We start from the raw sequence: 25433 nt of genomic DNA on the forward strand, positions 1-25433 counted from the left end.
CATTCCATTCCATTCCATTCCAATCGGGTTGATTCCATTCCATTCCATTCCATTCCATGCCATTCGTGTTGATTACATTCCATTCAATTCCATTCCATTACCTTCCGTTCCATTTGGGTTGATTCCATTCCAATCCATTCCATTCCATTCCGTGCCGTTCCATTCCATTCGGGTTCATTCCATTCCATTCCATTCATTCCTTTCCATTCCATTCCATTCCACTCGGATTGACTCCATTCCATTCCATTCCATTCCATTCCATTCATTCCTTTCCATTCCATTCCATTCCATTTGGATTGATTCCATTCCATTCCATTCCATTCCATTCCATTCCATTCCATTCCATTTCATTCGGGTTGATTCAATTCCATTCCTCTCCATTCGTGTTGATTACATTCCACTCCATCCCATTCAATTCCATTTCATACCAATCCATTCCGGTTGATTCCATTCCATTCCATTCCATTCCATTCCATTCGGGTTGATTCCATTCCAGTCCATTCCATTCCATTCCACTCCATTCCGGTTGATTCCATTCCATTCCATTCCATAACTTTCCATTAAATTCCATTCGTGTTGATTCCATTCCATTCCATTCCATTTTGGTTGATTCCATTCCATTCCATTCCATTTCATTCCATGCCATTCCATTCCATTCCATTCCATTCCATTCCAATCGGGTTGATTCCATTCCATTCCATTCCATTCCATTCCATGCCATTCCATTCCATTCCAATCGGGTTGATTCCATTCCATTCCATTCTATTCCATTCCATTCCATGCCATTCGTGTTGATTCCATTCCATTCCATTCCGTTCCATTACATTCCATTCCATTTGGGTTGATTCCATTCCATTCCATTCCATTCCATTCCATTCGGGTTGATTCCATTCCACTCCATTCCATTCCATTCGATTCCATTCTCGTTGATTCCTTTCCAATCCGTTCCATTCCATTCGGGTTATTTCAATTCCATTCCTTTCAATTCCACTCGGGTTGATTACATTTTATTCCATTCGGGTTGATTCCATTCCATTCCATTCCATTCCATTCGGGTTGATTCCACTCCATTCCATTCCATTCCATTCCATTCCATTCCATTCCATTCGCAATGATTCCATTCCATTCCATTCCATTCCATTCCACTACATATGACATGATTCCATTCCATTCCATTCCATTCCATTCCATTCCATTCCATTCCTTTCCATTCGGGTTGATTTCATTGCATTGAATTGCATTCCATTCCATTCAATTCGAGTTGATTCCATTCCATTCTTTCCATTTCATTCGGTTTTATTCCATTCCATTCCATTCCATTCCATTCCATTCCATTCCATTCCATTCCATTCCATTTCATTCCATTCCATTCCATTCGGTATGATTCCATTCCATTCCATTCCATTAGGCTTGATTCCATTCCATTCCTTTCCATTCCATTCCATTCCTTTCCATTCCATTCCATTCGGCTTGACTCCATTCCATTCCATTCCATTCCATTCCGTTCGTTTTGATTCTGTTCCATTCCATTCCATTCCATTCCATTCGTTTTGATTCCATTCCATTACATTCCATTCCATGCGGGTTGATTACATTCCATTCAATTCCATTTCACTCCATTCCATTCCATTCGATTCCATTCTCTTTGATTCCTTTCCAATCCATTCCATTCCACTCGGGTTATTTCAATTCCATTCCATTCAATTCCACTCGGGTTGATTACATTATATTCCATTCGGGTTGATTCCATTCCATTCCATTGCATTCCATTCGGGTTGATTCCATTCCATTCCATTCCATTCCATTCCATACGGAATGATTCCATTCCATTCCATTCCGTTCCATTCCTCTCGGGTTGACTCCATTCCATTCCATTCCGTTCCATTACATTCCATTCAATTCGGGTTGATTCCATTCCATTCCATTCCATACCATTCCATTCCATTCGTGTTACATCCATTCCATTCCATTCCATTCGGGTTGATTCCATTCCACTCCTTTCCATTCCTTTCCATTAAATTCCATTCGTGTTTATTCCATTCCATTCCATTCCATTTGGGTTGATTCCATTCCATTCCATTCCATTTCATTCCATGCCATTCCATTCCATTCCATTTCATTCGGGTTGATTCCATTCTATTCCATTCCTTTAAATTCGGGTTGACTCCATTCTAATCCATTCCATTCCAGTCATTTCCATTCCATTCGGATTGATTCCATTCCATTCCATTCCACTCCTTTCCATTCCATTCCATTCGGGTTGATTCCATTCCATTCAATTCCATTCGTTTTGATTCCATTCCATTCCATTCCATTCCATTCCATTCGGGTTGATTCCCTTGCATTCCATTCCATTCCATTCCATTCCATTCCATACCATTCCATTCCATTCCATTCGGGATGATTCCATTCCATTCCATTCCATTATGCTTGATTCCATTCCGTTCCATTCCATTCCATTCCATTCCATTCCATTCCATTCCATTCCATTCTTTTTGACTCCATTCCATTCCATTCCATTCCATTCGGGTTGATTACATTCCATTCTATTCCATTCCACTCCATTCCATTCCATTCAATTCCATTCTCGTTGATTCCATTCCATTCCATTGCATTCCTTTCGAGTTATTTCCATTCCATTCCATTCAATTCCACTCGAGTTGATTCTATTATATTACATTCGGGTTGATTCCATTCCATTCCATTCCATTACATTGGGGTACATTGATTCCATTCCATTCCATTCCATTCCATTCAGTTCCATTCCATTCCATTCGGATTGATTCCATTCCAATCCATTCCATTCCATTACATTCCATTCAGGTTACATCCATTCCATTCCATTCCATTCCATTCCATTCGGGTTGTTTCCATTCCATTCCATTCCTTTAGATTCGGGTTGACTCCATTCCATTCCATTCCATTCCATTCCTTTCCATTCCATTGGGATTGATTCCATTCCATTCCATTCCAGTCCATTCCTTTCCATTCCATTCCATTCGGGTTGAATCCATTCCATTCCATTCCATACCATTTGGGTTGATACCATTCCATTCCATTCCATTCCATTCGGATTGATTCCATTCCATTCCATTCCATACCATGCCATTCCATTCGTGTTACATCCATTCCATTCCATTCCATTCCATTCCATTCCATTCCATTCCATTCCATTCCATTCCGGTTGATTCCATTCCATTCCATTCCTTTCCATTCGGGTTGACTCCATTCCATTCCATTCCATTCCATTCCTTTCCATTCCATTCCATTCGGCTTGACTCCATTCCATTCCATTCCATTCCATTCGTTTTGATTCTGTTCCATTCCATTCCATTCCATTCCATTCGTTTTGATTCCATTCCATTACATTCCATTCCATACGGGTTGATTCCATTCCATTCAATTCCATTCCACTAGATTCCATTCCATTCGAATCCATTCTCGTTGATTCCTTTCCAATCCATTCCATTCAATTCGGGTTATTTCAATTCCATTCCATTCAATTCCACCCGGGATGATTACATTATATTCCATTCGGGTTGATTCCATTCCATTCCATTCAATTCCATTCGGGTTGATTCCATTCCATTCCATTCCATTCCATTCCATTCCCTTCCATTCCATTCCATTCCATTCCATTCGGAATGATTCCATTCCATTCCATTCCGTTCCATTCCTCTCGGGTTGACTCCATTCCATTCCATTCCGTTCCATTACATTCCATTCCATTCGGGTTGATTCCATTCCATTCCATTCCATTCCATTCCGTTCGTGTTACATCCATTCCATTCCATTCCATTCCATTCCTTTCCATTCCATTCGGGTTGATTCCATTCCATTCCTTTCCATTCCTTTCCATTAAATTCCATTCGTGTTTATTCCATTCCATTCCATTCCATTTTGGTTGATTCCATTCCATTCCATTCCATTTCATTCCATGCCATTCCATTCCATTCTATTCCATTCGGGTTGATTCCATTCCATGCCATTCCATTCCTTTCCATTCCATTCCATTCGGGTTGATTCCATTCCATTCAATTCCATTCGTTTTGATACCATTACATTCCATTCCATTCCATTCCATTCCATTCCATTCCTTTAGGGGTGATTCTATTTCATTCTATTCCATTTCATTCTATTCCATAACATAACATTCGGATTGATTCCATTCCATTCCATTCCATTCTCTTCCATTCCGTTCCATTCCTTTCGGGTTGACTCCATTCCATTCCATTCCATTCCATTCCATTCCATTCCATTCCATTCCATTCGGGTTGATTCCATTCCATTCTATTCCATTCCATTCGTCTTACATCCATTCCATTCCATTCCATTCCTTTCGGGTGATTCCATTCCATTCCATTCCTTTGAATTCGGATTGACTCCATTCCATTCCATTCCATTCCTTTCCATTCCATTCGGATTGATTCCATTCCATTCCATTCCTTTCCATTCCATTCCATTCGGGTTGATTCCATTCCATTCCATTCCATTCCATTCGGGTTGATTCCATTCCAGTCCATTGCATTCCATTCCATTCCATTCCATTCGTGTTGATTCCATTCCATTCAATTCTTTCCATTCCATTCCATTCCATTCCATTCCATTCCATTCGTGTTGCTTCCAATCCATTCAATTCCATTCCATTCCATTCCATTCCATTCCATTCCATTCCATTTGGGTTGATTCCATTCCATTCCATTCCATTCCATTTCATTCCATGACATTCCCTGCCATTCTATTGCATTCGGGTTGATACCATTCCATTCCATTCCATTCCATTCCATTACATATGACTTGATTCCATTCCATTCCATTCCATTCCTTTCCATTCGGGTTGATTTCATTGCATTCTATTGCATTCCATTCCATTCAATTCGGGTTGATTCCATTCCATTCCATTCCATTCCATTCCATACGGTTTTATTCCATTCCCTTCCATTCCATTCCATTCCTTTCCATTCCATTCGTTTTGACTCCATTCCACTCCATTCCATTCCATTCGTGTTGATTCCATTCCATTCCATTCCATTCCATTCCATTCCATTCCATTCCATTCGGAATGATTCCATTCCATTCCATTCCATTCCATTCCATTCAATTACATATGACTTTATTCCATTCCATTATATTCCATTCCTTTCCTTTCCATTCGGGATGATTTCATTGCATTCAATTGCATTCCATTCCATTCCTTTCCATTCCATTCCATTCGGCTTGACTCCATTCCATTCCATTCCATTCCATTCCATTCCATTCCATTCCTTTCCATTCCCTTTCATTCGGGTTGATTCAATTCCATTCCTCTCCATTCGTGTTGATTACATTCCACTCCATCCCATTCAATTCCATTTCATACCAATCCATTCCGGTTGATTCCATTCCATTCCATTCCATTCCATTCCATTCCATTCGGGTTGATTCCGTTCCTGTCCATTCCATTCCATTCCACTCCATTCGGGTTGATTCCATTCCATTCCATTCCATAACTTTCCATTAAATTCCATTCGTGTTGATTCCATTCCATTCCATTCCATTCCATTCCATTCCATTTTGGTTGATTCCATTCCATTCCATTCCATTTCATTCCATGCCATTCCATACCATTCCATTCCATTCCATTCCATTCCAATCGGGTTGATTCCATTCCATTCCATTCCATTCCATTCCATGCCATTCGTGTTGATTCCATTCCATTCAATTCCATTCCATTACCTTCCGTTCCATTTGGGTTGATTCCATTCCAATCCATTCCATTCCATTCCATGCCGTTCCATTCCGTTCGGGTTCATTCCATTCCATTCCATTCCATTCCATTGCATTCCTTTCGGCGTGATTCTATTCCATTCTATTCCATTTCATTCTATTCCATTCCATTCCATTCGGATTGATTCCTTTCCTTTCCATTCCATTCCATTCCATTCCATTCCATTCCATTCCATGTCATTCCATTCCATTCCATGCCATTCCATTCCATTTGGATTGATTCCATTACATTCCATTCCATTCCGTTCCATTCCTTTCGGTTTGACTCCATTCCATTTCATTCCGTTGCATTCCATTCCATTCCATTCGGGTTGATTCCAATCCATTCCATTCCATTCCATTCCATTCCATTCGTGTTACATCCATTCCATTCCATACCATTCCGTTCCATTCGGGTTGATTCCATTCCATTCCATTCCTTTCCATTCGGGTTGATTGCATTCCATTCCATTCCATTCAATTCCATTCTTTTCCATTCCATTCCATTCCATTCGGATTGTTTCCATTCCATTCCATTCCATTCCATTCCATTCCATTCCATTCCATTCCAATCGGGTTGATTCCATTCCATTCCATTCTATTCCATTCCATTCCATGCCATTCGTGTTGATTCCATTCCATTCCATTCCATTCCATTACCTTCCATTCCATTTGGGTTGATTCCATTCCAATCCATTCCATTCCATTCCATGCCGTTCCATTCCATTCGGGTTCATTCCATTCCATTCCAATCCATTACATTCCATTCCTTTCGGGGCGATTCTATTCCATTCTATTCCATTTCATTCTATTCCATTCCATTCCATTCGGATTGATTCGATTCCATTCCATTCCATTCCATTCCATTCCATTCCATTCCATTCCATGTCATTCCATTCCATTCCATGCCATTCCATTCCATTTGGATTGATTCCATTACATTCCACTCCATTCCGTTCCATTCCTTTCGGTTTGACTCCATTCCATTTCATTCCGTTCCATTCCATTCCATTCCATTCCATTCCATTCGGGTTGATTCCAATCCATTCCATTCCATTCCATTCCATTCCATTCGTGTTACATCCATTCCATTCCATACCATTCCGTTCCATTCGGGTTGATTCCATTCCATTCCATTCCTTTCCATTCGGGTTGATTGCATTCCATTCCATTCCATTCAATTCCATTCTTTTCCATTCCATTCCATTCCATTCGGATTGTTTCCATTCCATTCCATTCCATTCCATTCCATTCCTTTCCATTCCATTAGATTCGGGTTGATTCCTTTCCATTCCATTCCATTCCATTCCTTTAGATTCCAGTCGGATTGATTCCATTCCATTCCATTCCATTCCATTCCATTCCTTTCCATTCCATTCCATTCGGGTTGATTCCATTCCATTCCATTCCACTCCATGCCATTCCATTCCATTCCATTCGGCTTGATTCCATTCCACTCCATTCCATTCCATTCCATTTAATTCCATTCCTTTAGGGTTGATTCTATTCCATTCTATTCCATTTAATTCTATTCCATTCCATTCCATTCGGATTGATTCCATTCCATTCCATTCCATTCTATTCCATTCCGTTCCATTCCTTTCGTGCTGACTCCATTCCATTCCATTCCATTCCATTCCATTCCATTCCAATCCATTCCATTCCTTTCGGGTGATTCCATTCCATTCCATTCCTTTCCATTCGGATTGACTCCATTCCATTCCATTCCATTCCATTCGATTCCATTCGGATTGATTCCATTCCATTCCATTCCATTCCATTCGGGTTGATTCCATTCCATTCCATTTCATTCCATTCCATTCCATTCTTTCGGGTCGATTCTATTCCATTCCATTCCATTCCATTGCATTCCATTCTTTTCTTGTTGATTTCATTCCATTCCTTTCCATTCCATTCCATTCCATTCCATTGCATTCCACTCCATTCTGGTTGATTCCATTCCATTCAATTCCATTCCACTTTATTCCATTCCATTCGATTCCATTCTCATTGATTCCACTCCATTCCATTCCGTTCCATTCGGGTTATTTCCACTCCATTCCATTCAATTCAACTAGGATTGATTCCATTATATTCCATTCGGGTTGATTCCATTCCATTCCATTCCATTCCGTTCGGGTTGATTCCATTCCATTCCATTCCATTCCATTCCATTCCATTCCATTCCATTCCATTGCATGCCATTCCATTCCATTCGTATTGATTCCATTGCATTCCATTCCATTCCGTTCCATTCCTTTCGGTTTGACTCCATTCCATTGCATAACGTTCCATTCCATGCCATTCCATTCGGGTTGAATCCAATCCATTCCATTCCATTCCATTCCATTCCATTCCATTCGTGTTACATCCATTCCATTCCATTCCATTCCATTCGGGTTGATTCCATTCCATTCCATTCCTTTCCATTCCGGTTGATAGAATTCCATTCCATTCCATTCCATTCCATTCCATTCCATTCCTTTCCATTCCATTCCATTCCATTATGATTGATTCCATTCCATTCCATTCCATTCCATTCCTTTCTATTCCATTAGATTCGGGTTGATTCCATTCCATTCCATTCCATTCGTGTTGATTCCATTCCACTTCATTCCATTCCATTCCATTCCATTCCATTCCATTCCATTCCATTCGGGTTGAATCCAAATCATTCTATTCCATTCCATTCCGTTCCATTCCATTCCACTCCATTCCTTTCGGGGTGATTCTATTCCATTCCATTCCATTCCATTCCATTCAAATCGGGTGGATTCCACTCCATTCCATTCCATTCCATTCCATTCCATTCCTTGCCATTCGTGTTGATTCCATTCCATTCCATTCCATTCCACTACCTTAAATTCCATTTGGGTTGATTCCATTCCAAACCATTCCATTCCATTCCATGCCGTTCCATTCCATTCGGGTTCATTCCATTCCATTCCATTCCATTTCATTCCATTCCATTCCATTCCTTTCGGGTTGATTCTATTCCATTGTATTCCATTTCATTTTATTCCATTCCATTCCATTCGGATTGATTCCATTCCATTCCATTCCATTCCATTCCATTCTGTTCCATTCCTTTCGCGTTGACTCCATTCCATTCCATTCCATTCCATTCCATTCCATTCCATTCCATTCCATTCCATTCCATTCCATTCCTTTTGGTTCCGTTCGATTCCGTTCCATTCCATTCGTTTTGATTCCATTCCATTCCATTCCATTCAATTCGGGTTGATTCGATTCCATTCAATTCCATTCCACTCCATTCCATTCCATTCGATTCCATTCTCGTTGATTCCATTCCAATCCATTCCATTCCATTCGGGTTATTTCAATTCCATTCCATTCAATTCCACTCGGGTTGATTTCATTATATTCCATTCAGGTTGATTCCATTCCATTCCATTCCATTCCATTCGGGTTGATTCCATTCCATTCCATTCCATTCCATTCCATTCCATTCCATTCCATTCCATTCCATTCCATTCGGAATGATTCCATTCCATTCCATTCCATTCCATTCCATTCCATTCCATTCCATTCCATTACATATGACTTTATTCCATTCCATTCCATTCCATTCCTTTCCTTTCCATTCGGGATGATTTCATTGCTTTCAATTGCATTCCATTCCATTCCTTTCCATTCCATTCCATTCAGCTTGACTCCATTCCATTCCATTCCATTCCATTCCATTCCATTCCATTCCATTCCTTTCCATTCCATTTCATTCTGGTTGATTCAACTCCATTCCGCTCCATTCGTGTTGATTACATTCCACTCCATCCCATTCAATTCCATTTCATACCAATCCATTCCGGTTGATTCCATTCCATTCCATTCCATTCCATTCCATTCCATTCGGGTTGATTCCGTTCCTGTCCATTCCATTCCATTCCACTCCATGCGGGTTGATTCCATTCCATTCCATTCCATAACCTTCCATTAAATTCCATTCGTGTTGATTCCATTCCATTCCATTCCATTCCATTCCATTCCATTCCATTTTGGTTGATTCCATTCCATTCCATTCCATTTCATTCCATGCCATTCCATTCCATTCCATTCCATTCCATTCCATTCCAATCGGGTTGATTCCATTCCATTCAATTCCATTCCATTACCTTCCGTTCCATTTGGGTTGATTCCATTCCAATCCATTCCATTCCATTACATGCCGTTCCATTCCATTCGGGTTCATTCCATTCCATTCCATTCCATTCCATTCCATTCCATTCCATTCCATTCCTTTCGGGGTGATTCTATTCCATTCTATTCCATTTCATTCTATTCCATTCCATTCCATTCCGATTGATTCCTTTCCATTCCATTCCATTCCATTCCATTCCATTCCATTCCATTCCATTCCATTCCATGTCATTCCATTCCATTCCATGCCATTCCATTCCATTTGAATTGATTCCATTACATTCCATTCCATTACGTTCCATTCCTTTCGGTTTGACTCCATTCCATTTCATTCCGTTCCATTCCATTGCATTCCATTCGGGTTGATTCCAATCCATTCCATTCCATTGCATTCCATTCCATTCGTGTTACATCCATTCCATTCCATACCATTCCGTTCCATTCGGGTTGATTCCATTCCATTCCATTCCTTTCCATTCGGGTTGATTGCATTCCATTCCATTCCATTCAATTCCATTCTTTTCCATTCCATTCCATTCCATTCGGATTGTTTCCATTCCATTCCATTCCATTCCATTCCATTCCATTCCATTCCATTCCATTCCAATCGGGTTGATTCCATTCCATTCCATTCTATTCCATTCCATTCCATGCCATTCGTGTTGATTCCATTCCATTCCATTCCATTCCATTACCTTCCATTCCATTTGGGTTGATTCCATTCCAATCCATTCCATTCCATTCCATGCCGTTCCATTCCATTCGGGTTCATTCCATTCCATTCCAATCCATTACATTCCATTCCTTTCGGGGCGATTCTATTCCATTCTATTCCATTTCATTCTATTCCATTCCATTCCACTCGGATTGATTCCATTCCATTCCATTCCATTCCATTCCATTCCATTCCATTCCATTCCATTCCGTTCCATTCCTTTCGGGTTGACTCCATTCCATTCCATTCCATTCCATTGCATTCCATTCCATTCCATTCGTGTTACATCCATTCCATTCCATTCCATTCCATTCCATTCCATTCCATTCCATTCATTCCTTTCCATTCCATTCCATTCCATTCGGATTGATTCCATTCCATTCCATTCCATTCCATTCCAATCCTTTCCATTCCATTTCATTCGGGTTGATTCAATTCCATTCCTCTCCATTCGTGTTGATTACATTCCACTCCATTCCATTCAATTCCATTTCATACCAATCCATTCCGGTTGATTCCATTCCATTCCATTCCATTCCATTCCATTCGGGTTGATTCCATTCCAGTCCATTCCATTCCATTCCACTCCATTCGGGTTGATTCCATTCCATTCCATTCCATTCCTTTCCATTAAATTCCATTCGTGTTGATTCCATTCCATTCCATTCCATTCCATTCCATTTTGGTTGATTCCATTCCATTCCATTCCATTTCATTCCATGCCATTCCATTCCATTCCATTCCATTCCATTCCATTCCAATCGGGTTGATTCCATTCCATTCCATTCCATTCCATGCCATTCGTGTTGATTACATTCCATTCAATTCCATTCCATTACCTTCCGTTCCATTTGGGTTGATTCCATTCCAATCCATTCCATTCCATTCCATGCCGTTCCATTCCATTCGGGTTCATTCCATTCCATTCCATTCATTCCTTTCCATTCCATTCCATTCCACTCGGATTGACTCCATTCCATTCCATTCCATTCCATTCCATTCATTCCTTTCCATTCCATTCCATTCCATTTGGATTGATTCCATTCCATTCCATTCCATTCCATTCCATTCCATTCCATTCCATTTCATTCGGGTTGATTCAATTCCATTCCTCTCCATTCGTGTTGATTACATTCCACTCCATCCCATTCAATTCCATTTCATACCAATCCATTCCGGTTGATTCCATTCCATTCCATTCCATTCCATTCCATTCGGGTTGATTCCATTCCAGTCCATTCCATTCCATTCCACTCCATTCCGGTTGATTCCATTCCATTCCATTCCATAACTTTCCATTAAATTCCATTCGTGTTGATTCCATTCCATTCCATTCCATTTTGGTTGATTCCATTCCATTCCATTCCATTCCATTCCAATCGGGTTGATTCCATTCCATTCCATTCCATTCCATTCCATGCCATTCCATTCCATTCCAATCGGGTTGATTCCATTCCATTCCATTCTATTCCATTCCATTCCATGCCATTCGTGTTGATTCCATTCCATTCCATTCCGTTCCATTACATTCCATTCCATTTGGGTTGATTCCATTCCATTCCATTCCATTCCATTCCATTCGGGTTGATTCCATTCCACTCCATTCCATTCCATTCGATTCCATTCTCGTTGATTCCTTTCCAATCCGTTCCATTCCATTCGGGTTATTTCAATTCCATTCCTTTCAATTCCACTCGGGTTGATTACATTTTATTCCATTCGGGTTGATTCCATTCCATTCCATTCCATTCCATTCGGGTTGATTCCATTCCATTCCATTCCATTCCATTCCATTCCATTCCATTCCATTCCATTCGCAATGATTCCATTCCATTCCATTCCATTCCATTCCACTACATATGACATGATTCCATTCCATTCCATTCCATTCCATTCCATTCCATTCCTTTCCATTCGGGTTGATTTCATTGCATTGAATTGCATTCCATTCCATTCAATTCGAGTTGATTCCATTCCATTCTTTCCATTTCATTCGGTTTTATTCCATTCCATTCCATTCCATTCCATTCCATTCCATTCCATTCCATTCCATTCCATTCCATTTCATTCCATTCCATTCCATTCGGTATGATTCCATTCCATTCCATTCCATTAGGCTTGATTCCATTCCATTCCTTTCCATTCCATTCCATTCCTTTCCATTCCATTCCATTCGGCTTGACTCCATTCCATTCCATTCCATTCCATTCCGTTCGTTTTGATTCTGTTCCATTCCATTCCATTCCATTCCATTCGTTTTGATTCCATTCCATTACATTCCATTCCATGCGGGTTGATTACATTCCATTCAATTCCATTTCACTCCATTCCATTCCATTCGATTCCATTCTCTTTGATTCCTTTCCAATCCATTCCATTCCACTCGGGTTATTTCAATTCCATTCCATTCAATTCCACTCGGGTTGATTACATTATATTCCATTCGGGTTGATTCCATTCCATTCCATTGCATTCCATTCGGGTTGATTCCATTCCATTCCATTCCATTCCATTCCATACGGAATGATTCCATTCCATTCCATTCCGTTCCATTCCTCTCGGGTTGACTCCATTCCATTCCATTCCGTTCCATTACATTCCATTCAATTCGGGTTGATTCCATTCCATTCCATTCCATACCATTCCATTCCATTCGTGTTACATCCATTCCATTCCATTCCATTCGGGTTGATTCCATTCCACTCCTTTCCATTCCTTTCCATTAAATTCCATTCGTGTTTATTCCATTCCATTCCATTCCATTTGGGTTGATTCCATTCCATTCCATTCCATTTCATTCCATGCCATTCCATTCCATTCCATTTCATTCGGGTTGATTCCATTCTATTCCATTCCTTTAAATTCGGGTTGACTCCATTCTAATCCATTCCATTCCAGTCATTTCCATTCCATTCGGATTGATTCCATTCCATTCCATTCCACTCCTTTCCATTCCATTCCATTCGGGTTGATTCCATTCCATTCAATTCCATTCGTTTTGATTCCATTCCATTCCATTCCATTCCATTCCATTCGGGTTGATTCCCTTGCATTCCATTCCATTCCATTCCATTCCATTCCATACCATTCCATTCCATTCCATTCGGGATGATTCCATTCCATTCCATTCCATTATGCTTGATTCCATTCCGTTCCATTCCATTCCATTCCATTCCATTCCATTCCATTCCATTCCATTCTTTTTGACTCCATTCCATTCCATTCCATTCCATTCGGGTTGATTACATTCCATTCTATTCCATTCCACTCCATTCCATTCCATTCAATTCCATTCTCGTTGATTCCATTCCATTCCATTGCATTCCTTTCGAGTTATTTCCATTCCATTCCATTCAATTCCACTCGAGTTGATTCTATTATATTACATTCGGGTTGATTCCATTCCATTCCATTCCATTACATTGGGGTACATTGATTCCATTCCATTCCATTCCATTCCATTCAGTTCCATTCCATTCCATTCGGATTGATTCCATTCCAATCCATTCCATTCCATTACATTCCATTCAGGTTACATCCATTCCATTCCATTCCATTCCATTCCATTCGGGTTGTTTCCATTCCATTCCATTCCTTTAGATTCGGGTTGACTCCATTCCATTCCATTCCATTCCATTCCTTTCCATTCCATTGGGATTGATTCCATTCCATTCCATTCCAGTCCATTCCTTTCCATTCCATTCCATTCGGGTTGAATCCATTCCATTCCATTCCATACCATTTGGGTTGATACCATTCCATTCCATTCCATTCCATTCGGATTGATTCCATTCCATTCCATTCCATACCATGCCATTCCATTCGTGTTACATCCATTCCATTCCATTCCATTCCATTCCATTCCATTCCATTCCATTCCATTCCATTCCGGTTGATTCCATTCCATTCCATTCCTTTCCATTCGGGTTGACTCCATTCCATTCCATTCCATTCCATTCCTTTCCATTCCATTCCATTCGGCTTGACTCCATTCCATTCCATTCCATTCCATTCGTTTTGATTCTGTTCCATTCCATTCCATTCCATTCCATTCGTTTTGATTCCATTCCATTACATTCCATTCCATACGGGTTGATTCCATTCCATTCAATTCCATTCCACTAGATTCCATTCCATTCGAATCCATTCTCGTTGATTCCTTTCCAATCCATTCCATTCAATTCGGGTTATTTCAATTCCATTCCATTCAATTCCACCCGGGATGATTACATTATATTCCATTCGGGTTGATTCCATTCCATTCCATTCAATTCCATTCGGGTTGATTCCATTCCATTCCATTCCATTCCATTCCATTCCCTTCCATTCCATTCCATTCCATTCCATTCGGAATGATTCCATTCCATTCCATTCCGTTCCATTCCTCTCGGGTTGACTCCATTCCATTCCATTCCGTTCCATTACATTCCATTCCATTCGGGTTGATTCCATTCCATTCCATTCCATTCCATTCCGTTCGTGTTACATCCATTCCATTCCATTCCATTCCATTCCTTTCCATTCCATTCGGGTTGATTCCATTCCATTCCTTTCCATTCCTTTCCATTAAATTCCATTCGTGTTTATTCCATTCCATTCCATTCCATTTTGGTTGATTCCATTCCATTCCATTCCATTTCATTCCATGCCATTCCATTCCATTCTATTCCATTCGGGTTGATTCCATTCCATGCCATTCCATTCCTTTCCATTCCATTCCATTCGGGTTGATTCCATTCCATTCAATTCCATTCGTTTTGATACCATTACATTCCATTCCATTCCATTCCATTCCATTCCATTCCTTTAGGGGTGATTCTATTTCATTCTATTCCATTTCATTCTATTCCATAACATAACATTCGGATTGATTCCATTCCATTCCATTCCATTCTCTTCCATTCCGTTCCATTCCTTTCGGGTTGACTCCATTCCATTCCATTCCATTCCATTCCATTCCATTCCATTCCATTCGGGTTGATTCCATTCCATTCTATTCCATTCCATTCGTCTTACATCCATTCCATTCCATTCCATTCCTTTCGGGTGATTCCATTCCATTCCATTCCTTTGAATTCGGATTGACTCCATTCCATTCCATTCCATTCCTTTCCATTCCATTCGGATTGATTCCATTCCATTCCATTCCTTTCCATTCCATTCCATTCGGGTTGATTCCATTCCATTCCATTCCATTCCATTCGGGTTGATTCCATTCCAGTCCATTGCATTCCATTCCATTCCATTCCATTCGTGTTGATTCCATTCCATTCAATTCTTTCCATTCCATTCCATTCCATTCCATTCCATTCCATTCGTGTTGCTTCCAATCCATTCAATTCCATTCCATTCCATTCCATTCCATTCCATTCCATTCCATTTGGGTTGATTCCATTCCATTCCATTCCATTCCATTTCATTCCATGACATTCCCTGCCATTCTATTGCATTCGGGTTGATACCATTCCATTCCATTCCATTCCATTCCATTACATATGACTTGATTCCATTCCATTCCATTCCATTCCTTTCCATTCGGGTTGATTTCATTGCATTCTATTGCATTCCATTCCATTCAATTCGGGTTGATTCCATTCCATTCCATTCCATTCCATTCCATACGGTTTTATTCCATTCCCTTCCATTCCATTCCATTCCTTTCCATTCCATTCGTTTTGACTCCATTCCACTCCATTCCATTCCATTCGTGTTGATTCCATTCCATTCCATTCCATTCCATTCCATTCCATTCCATTCCATTCGGAATGATTCCATTCCATTCCATTCCATTCCATTCCATTCAATTACATATGACTTTATTCCATTCCATTATATTCCATTCCTTTCCTTTCCATTCGGGATGATTTCATTGCATTCAATTGCATTCCATTCCATTCCTTTCCATTCCATTCCATTCGGCTTGACTCCATTCCATTCCATTCCATTCCATTCCATTCCATTCCATTCCTTTCCATTCCCTTTCATTCGGGTTGATTCAATTCCATTCCTCTCCATTCGTGTTGATTACATTCCACTCCATCCCATTCAATTCCATTTCATACCAATCCATTCCGGTTGATTCCATTCCATTCCATTCCATTCCATTCCATTCCATTCGGGTTGATTCCGTTCCTGTCCATTCCATTCCATTCCACTCCATTCGGGTTGATTCCATTCCATTCCATTCCATAACTTTCCATTAAATTCCATTCGTGTTGATTCCATTCCATTCCATTCCATTCCATTCCATTCCATTTTGGTTGATTCCATTCCATTCCATTCCATTTCATTCCATGCCATTCCATACCATTCCATTCCATTCCATTCCATTCCAATCGGGTTGATTCCATTCCATTCCATTCCATTCCATTCCATGCCATTCGTGTTGATTCCATTCCATTCAATTCCATTCCATTACCTTCCGTTCCATTTGGGTTGATTCCATTCCAATCCATTCCATTCCATTCCATGCCGTTCCATTCCGTTCGGGTTCATTCCATTCCATTCCATTCCATTCCATTGCATTCCTTTCGGCGTGATTCTATTCCATTCTATTCCATTTCATTCTATTCCATTCCATTCCATTCGGATTGATTCCTTTCCTTTCCATTCCATTCCATTCCATTCCATTCCATTCCATTCCATGTCATTCCATTCCATTCCATGCCATTCCATTCCATTTGGATTGATTCCATTACATTCCATTCCATTCCGTTCCATTCCTTTCGGTTTGACTCCATTCCATTTCATTCCGTTGCATTCCATTCCATTCCATTCGGGTTGATTCCAATCCATTCCATTCCATTCCATTCCATTCCATTCGTGTTACATCCATTCCATTCCATACCATTCCGTTCCATTCGGGTTGATTCCATTCCATTCCATTCCTTTCCATTCGGGTTGATTGCATTCCATTCCATTCCATTCAATTCCATTCTTTTCCATTCCATTCCATTCCATTCGGATTGTTTCCATTCCATTCCATTCCATTCCATTCCATTCCATTCCATTCCATTCCAATCGGGTTGATTCCATTCCATTCCATTCTATTCCATTCCATTCCATGCCATTCGTGTTGATTCCATTCCATTCCATTCCATTCCATTACCTTCCATTCCATTTGGGTTGATTCCATTCCAATCCATTCCATTCCATTCCATGCCGTTCCATTCCATTCGGGTTCATTCCATTCCATTCCAATCCATTACATTCCATTCCTTTCGGGGCGATTCTATTCCATTCTATTCCATTTCATTCTATTCCATTCCATTCCATTCGGATTGATTCGATTCCATTCCATTCCATTCCATTCCATTCCATTCCATTCCATTCCATGTCATTCCATTCCATTCCATGCCATTCCATTCCATTTGGATTGATTCCATTACATTCCACTCCATTCCGTTCCATTCCTTTCGGTTTGACTCCATTCCATTTCATTCCGTTCCATTCCATTCCATTCCATTCCATTCCATTCGGGTTGATTCCAATCCATTCCATTCCATTCCATTCCATTCCATTCGTGTTACATCCATTCCATTCCATACCATTCCGTTCCATTCGGGTTGATTCCATTCCATTCCATTCCTTTCCATTCGGGTTGATTGCATTCCATTCCATTCCATTCAATTCCATTCTTTTCCATTCCATTCCATTCCATTCGGATTGTTTCCATTCCATTCCATTCCATTCCATTCCATTCCTTTCCATTCCATTAGATTCGGGTTGATTCCTTTCCATTCCATTCCATTCCATTCCTTTAGATTCCAGTCGGATTGATTCCATTCCATTCCATTCCATTCCATTCCATTCCTTTCCATTCCATTCCATTCGGGTTGATTCCATTCCATTCCATTCCACTCCATGCCATTCCATTCCATTCCATTCGGCTTGATTCCATTCCACTCCATTCCATTCCATTCCATTTAATTCCATTCCTTTAGGGTTGATTCTATTCCATTCTATTCCATTTAATTCTATTCCATTCCATTCCATTCGGATTGATTCCATTCCATTCCATTCCATTCTATTCCATTCCGTTCCATTCCTTTCGTGCTGACTCCATTCCATTCCATTCCATTCCATTCCATTCCATTCCAATCCATTCCATTCCTTTCGGGTGATTCCATTCCATTCCATTCCTTTCCATTCGGATTGACTCCATTCCATTCCATTCCATTCCATTCGATTCCATTCGGATTGATTCCATTCCATTCCATTCCATTCCATTCGGGTTGATTCCATTCCATTCCATTTCATTCCATTCCATTCCATTCTTTCGGGTCGATTCTATTCCATTCCATTCCATTCCATTGCATTCCATTCTTTTCTTGTTGATTTCATTCCATTCCTTTCCATTCCATTCCATTCCATTCCATTGCATTCCACTCCATTCTGGTTGATTCCATTCCATTCAATTCCATTCCACTTTATTCCATTCCATTCGATTCCATTCTCATTGATTCCACTCCATTCCATTCCGTTCCATTCGGGTTATTTCCACTCCATTCCATTCAATTCAACTAGGATTGATTCCATTATATTCCATTCGGGTTGATTCCATTCCATTCCATTCCATTCCGTTCGGGTTGATTCCATTCCATTCCATTCCATTCCATTCCATTCCATTCCATTCCATTCCATTGCATGCCATTCCATTCCATTCGTATTGATTCCATTGCATTCCATTCCATTCCGTTCCATTCCTTTCGGTTTGACTCCATTCCATTGCATAACGTTCCATTCCATGCCATTCCATTCGGGTTGAATCCAATCCATTCCATTCCATTCCATTCCATTCCATTCCATTCGTGTTACATCCATTCCATTCCATTCCATTCCATTCGGGTTGATTCCATTCCATTCCATTCCTTTCCATTCCGGTTGATAGAATTCCATTCCATTCCATTCCATTCCATTCCATTCCATTCCTTTCCATTCCATTCCATTCCATTATGATTGATTCCATTCCATTCCATTCCATTCCATTCCTTTCTATTCCATTAGATTCGGGTTGATTCCATTCCATTCCATTCCATTCGTGTTGATTCCATTCCACTTCATTCCATTCCATTCCATTCCATTCCATTCCATTCCATTCCATTCGGGTTGAATCCAAATCATTCTATTCCATTCCATTCCGTTCCATTCCATTCCACTCCATTCCTTTCGGGGTGATTCTATTCCATTCCATTCCATTCCATTCCATTCAAATCGGGTGGATTCCACTCCATTCCATTCCATTCCATTCCATTCCATTCCTTGCCATTCGTGTTGATTCCATTCCATTCCATTCCATTCCACTACCTTAAATTCCATTTGGGTTGATTCCATTCCAAACCATTCCATTCCATTCCATGCCGTTCCATTCCATTCGGGTTCATTCCATTCCATTCCATTCCATTTCATTCCATTCCATTCCATTCCTTTCGGGTTGATTCTATTCCATTGTATTCCATTTCATTTTATTCCATTCCATTCCATTCGGATTGATTCCATTCCATTCCATTCCATTCCATTCCATTCTGTTCCATTCCTTTCGCGTTGACTCCATTCCATTCCATTCCATTCCATTCCATTCCATTCCATTCCATTCCATTCCATTCCATTCCATTCCTTTTGGTTCCGTTCGATTCCGTTCCATTCCATTCGTTTTGATTCCATTCCATTCCATTCCATTCAATTCGGGTTGATTCGATTCCATTCAATTCCATTCCACTCCATTCCATTCCATTCGATTCCATTCTCGTTGATTCCATTCCAATCCATTCCATTCCATTCGGGTTATTTCAATTCCATTCCATTCAATTCCACTCGGGTTGATTTCATTATATTCCATTCAGGTTGATTCCATTCCATTCCATTCCATTCCATTCGGGTTGATTCCATTCCATTCCATTCCATTCCATTCCATTCCATTCCATTCCATTCCATTCCATTCCATTCGGAATGATTCCATTCCATTCCATTCCATTCCATTCCATTCCATTCCATTCCATTCCATTACATATGACTTTATTCCATTCCATTCCATTCCATTCCTTTCCTTTCCATTCGGGATGATTTCATTGCTTTCAATTGCATTCCATTCCATTCCTTTCCATTCCATTCCATTCAGCTTGACTCCATTCCATTCCATTCCATTCCATTCCATTCCATTCCATTCCATTCCTTTCCATTCCATTTCATTCTGGTTGATTCAACTCCATTCCGCTCCATTCGTGTTGATTACATTCCACTCCATCCCATTCAATTCCATTTCATACCAATCCATTCCGGTTGATTCCATTCCATTCCATTCCATTCCATTCCATTCCATTCGGGTTGATTCCGTTCCTGTCCATTCCATTCCATTCCACTCCATGCGGGTTGATTCCATTCCATTCCATTCCATAACCTTCCATTAAATTCCATTCGTGTTGATTCCATTCCATTCCATTCCATTCCATTCCATTCCATTCCATTTTGGTTGATTCCATTCCATTCCATTCCATTTCATTCCATGCCATTCCATTCCATTCCATTCCATTCCATTCCATTCCAATCGGGTTGATTCCATTCCATTCAATTCCATTCCATTACCTTCCGTTCCATTTGGGTTGATTCCATTCCAATCCATTCCATTCCATTACATGCCGTTCCATTCCATTCGGGTTCATTCCATTCCATTCCATTCCATTCCATTCCATTCCATTCCATTCCATTCCTTTCGGGGTGATTCTATTCCATTCTATTCCATTTCATTCTATTCCATTCCATTCCATTCCGATTGATTCCTTTCCATTCCATTCCATTCCATTCCATTCCATTCCATTCCATTCCATTCCATTCCATGTCATTCCATTCCATTCCATGCCATTCCATTCCATTTGAATTGATTCCATTACATTCCATTCCATTACGTTCCATTCCTTTCGGTTTGACTCCATTCCATTTCATTCCGTTCCATTCCATTGCATTCCATTCGGGTTGATTCCAATCCATTCCATTCCATTGCATTCCATTCCATTCGTGTTACATCCATTCCATTCCATACCATTCCGTTCCATTCGGGTTGATTCCATTCCATTCCATTCCTTTCCATTCGGGTTGATTGCATTCCATTCCATTCCATTCAATTCCATTCTTTTCCATTCCATTCCATTCCATTCGGATTGTTTCCATTCCATTCCATTCCATTCCATTCCATTCCATTCCATTCCATTCCATTCCAATCGGGTTGATTCCATTCCATTCCATTCTATTCCATTCCATTCCATGCCATTCGTGTTGATTCCATTCCATTCCATTCCATTCCATTACCTTCCATTCCATTTGGGTTGATTCCATTCCAATCCATTCCATTCCATTCCATGCCGTTCCATTCCATTCGGGTTCATTCCATTCCATTCCAATCCATTACATTCCATTCCTTTCGGGGCGATTCTATTCCATTCTATTCCATTTCATTCTATTCCATTCCATTCCACTCGGATTGATTCCATTCCATTCCATTCCATTCCATTCCATTCCATTCCATTCCATTCCATTCCGTTCCATTCCTTTCGGGTTGACTCCATTCCATTCCATTCCATTCCATTGCATTCCATTCCATTCCATTCGTGTTACATCCATTCCATTCCATTCCATTCCATTCCATTCCATTCCATTCCATTCATTCCTTTCCATTCCATTCCATTCCATTCGGATTGATTCCATTCCATTCCATTCCATTCCATTCCAATCCTTTCCATTCCATTTCATTCGGGTTGATTCAATTCCATTCCTCTCCATTCGTGTTGATTACATTCCACTCCATTCCATTCAATTCCATTTCATACCAATCCATTCCGGTTGATTCCATTCCATTCCATTCCATTCCATTCCATTCGGGTTGATTCCATTCCAGTCCATTCCATTCCATTCCACTCCATTCGGGTTGATTCCATTCCATTCCATTCCATTCCTTTCCATTAAATTCCATTCGTGTTGATTCCATTCCATTCCATTCCATTCCATTCCATTTTGGTTGATTCCATTCCATTCCATTCCATTTCATTCCATGCCATTCCATTCCATTCCATTCCATTCCATTCCATTCCAATCGGGTTGATTCCATTCCATTCCATTCCATTCCATGCCATTCGTGTTGATTACATTCCATTCAATTCCATTCCATTACCTTCCGTTCCATTTGGGTTGATTCCATTCCAATCCATTCCATTCCATTCCATGCCGTTCCATTCCATTCGGGTTCATTCCATTCCATTCCATTCATTCCTTTCCATTCCATTCCATTCCACTCGGATTGACTCCATTCCATTCCATTCCATTCCATTCCATTCATTCCTTTCCATTCCATTCCATTCCATTTGGATTGATTCCATTCCATTCCATTCCATTCCATTCCATTCCATTCCATTCCATTTCATTCGGGTTGATTCAATTCCATTCCTCTCCATTCGTGTTGATTACATTCCACTCCATCCCATTCAATTCCATTTCATACCAATCCATTCCGGTTGATTCCATTCCATTCCATTCCATTCCATTCCATTCGGGTTGATTCCATTCCAGTCCATTCCATTCCATTCCACTCCATTCCGGTTGATTCCATTCCATTCCATTCCATAACTTTCCATTAAATTCCATTCGTGTTGATTCCATTCCATTCCATTCCATTTTGGTTGATTCCATTCCATTCCATTCCATTTCATTCCATGCCATTCCATTCCATTCCATTCCATTCCATTCCAATCGGGTTGATTCCATTCCATTCCATTCCATTCCATTCCATGCCATTCCATTCCATTCCAATCGGGTTGATTCCATTCCATTCCATTCTATTCCATTCCATTCCATGCCATTCGTGTTGATTCCATTCCATTCCATTCCGTTCCATTACATTCCATTCCATTTGGGTTGATTCCATTCCATTCCATTCCATTCCATTCCATTCGGGTTGATTCCATTCCACTCCATTCCATTCCATTCGATTCCATTCTCGTTGATTCCTTTCCAATCCGTTCCATTCCATTCGGGTTATTTCAATTCCATTCCTTTCAATTCCACTCGGGTTGATTACATTTTATTCCATTCGGGTTGATTCCATTCCATTCCATTCCATTCCATTCGGGTTGATTCCATTCCATTCCATTCCATTCCATTCCATTCCATTCCATTCCATTCCATTCGCAATGATTCCATTCCATTCCATTCCATTCCATTCCACTACATATGACATGATTCCATTCCATTCCATTCCATTCCATTCCATTCCATTCCTTTCCATTCGGGTTGATTTCATTGCATTGAATTGCATTCCATTCCATTCAATTCGAGTTGATTCCATTCCATTCTTTCCATTTCATTCGGTTTTATTCCATTCCATTCCATTCCATTCCATTCCATTCCATTCCATTCCATTCCATTCCATTCCATTTCATTCCATTCCATTCCATTCGGTATGATTCCATTCCATTCCATTCCATTAGGCTTGATTCCATTCCATTCCTTTCCATTCCATTCCATTCCTTTCCATTCCATTCCATTCGGCTTGACTCCATTCCATTCCATTCCATTCCATTCCGTTCGTTTTGATTCTGTTCCATTCCATTCCATTCCATTCCATTCGTTTTGATTCCATTCCATTACATTCCATTCCATGCGGGTTGATTACATTCCATTCAATTCCATTTCACTCCATTCCATTCCATTCGATTCCATTCTCTTTGATTCCTTTCCAATCCATTCCATTCCACTCGGGTTATTTCAATTCCATTCCATTCAATTCCACTCGGGTTGATTACATTATATTCCATTCGGGTTGATTCCATTCCATTCCATTGCATTCCATTCGGGTTGATTCCATTCCATTCCATTCCATTCCATTCCATACGGAATGATTCCATTCCATTCCATTCCGTTCCATTCCTCTCGGGTTGACTCCATTCCATTCCATTCCGTTCCATTACATTCCATTCAATTCGGGTTGATTCCATTCCATTCCATTCCATACCATTCCATTCCATTCGTGTTACATCCATTCCATTCCATTCCATTCGGGTTGATTCCATTCCACTCCTTTCCATTCCTTTCCATTAAATTCCATTCGTGTTTATTCCATTCCATTCCATTCCATTTGGGTTGATTCCATTCCATTCCATTCCATTTCATTCCATGCCATTCCATTCCATTCCATTTCATTCGGGTTGATTCCATTCTATTCCATTCCTTTAAATTCGGGTTGACTCCATTCTAATCCATTCCATTCCAGTCATTTCCATTCCATTCGGATTGATTCCATTCCATTCCATTCCACTCCTTTCCATTCCATTCCATTCGGGTTGATTCCATTCCATTCAATTCCATTCGTTTTGATTCCATTCCATTCCATTCCATTCCATTCCATTCGGGTTGATTCCCTTGCATTCCATTCCATTCCATTCCATTCCATTCCATACCATTCCATTCCATTCCATTCGGGATGATTCCATTCCATTCCATTCCATTATGCTTGATTCCATTCCGTTCCATTCCATTCCATTCCATTCCATTCCATTCCATTCCATTCCATTCTTTTTGACTCCATTCCATTCCATTCCATTCCATTCGGGTTGATTACATTCCATTCTATTCCATTCCACTCCATTCCATTCCATTCAATTCCATTCTCGTTGATTCCATTCCATTCCATTGCATTCCTTTCGAGTTATTTCCATTCCATTCCATTCAATTCCACTCGAGTTGATTCTATTATATTACATTCGGGTTGATTCCATTCCATTCCATTCCATTACATTGGGGTACATTGATTCCATTCCATTCCATTCCATTC

Source organism: Pan paniscus, chromosome Y (assembly GCF_029289425.2).
Source record: "Pan paniscus chromosome Y, NHGRI_mPanPan1-v2.0_pri, whole genome shotgun sequence".
NCBI classification, from domain to species: domain Eukaryota; kingdom Metazoa; phylum Chordata; class Mammalia; order Primates; family Hominidae; genus Pan; species Pan paniscus.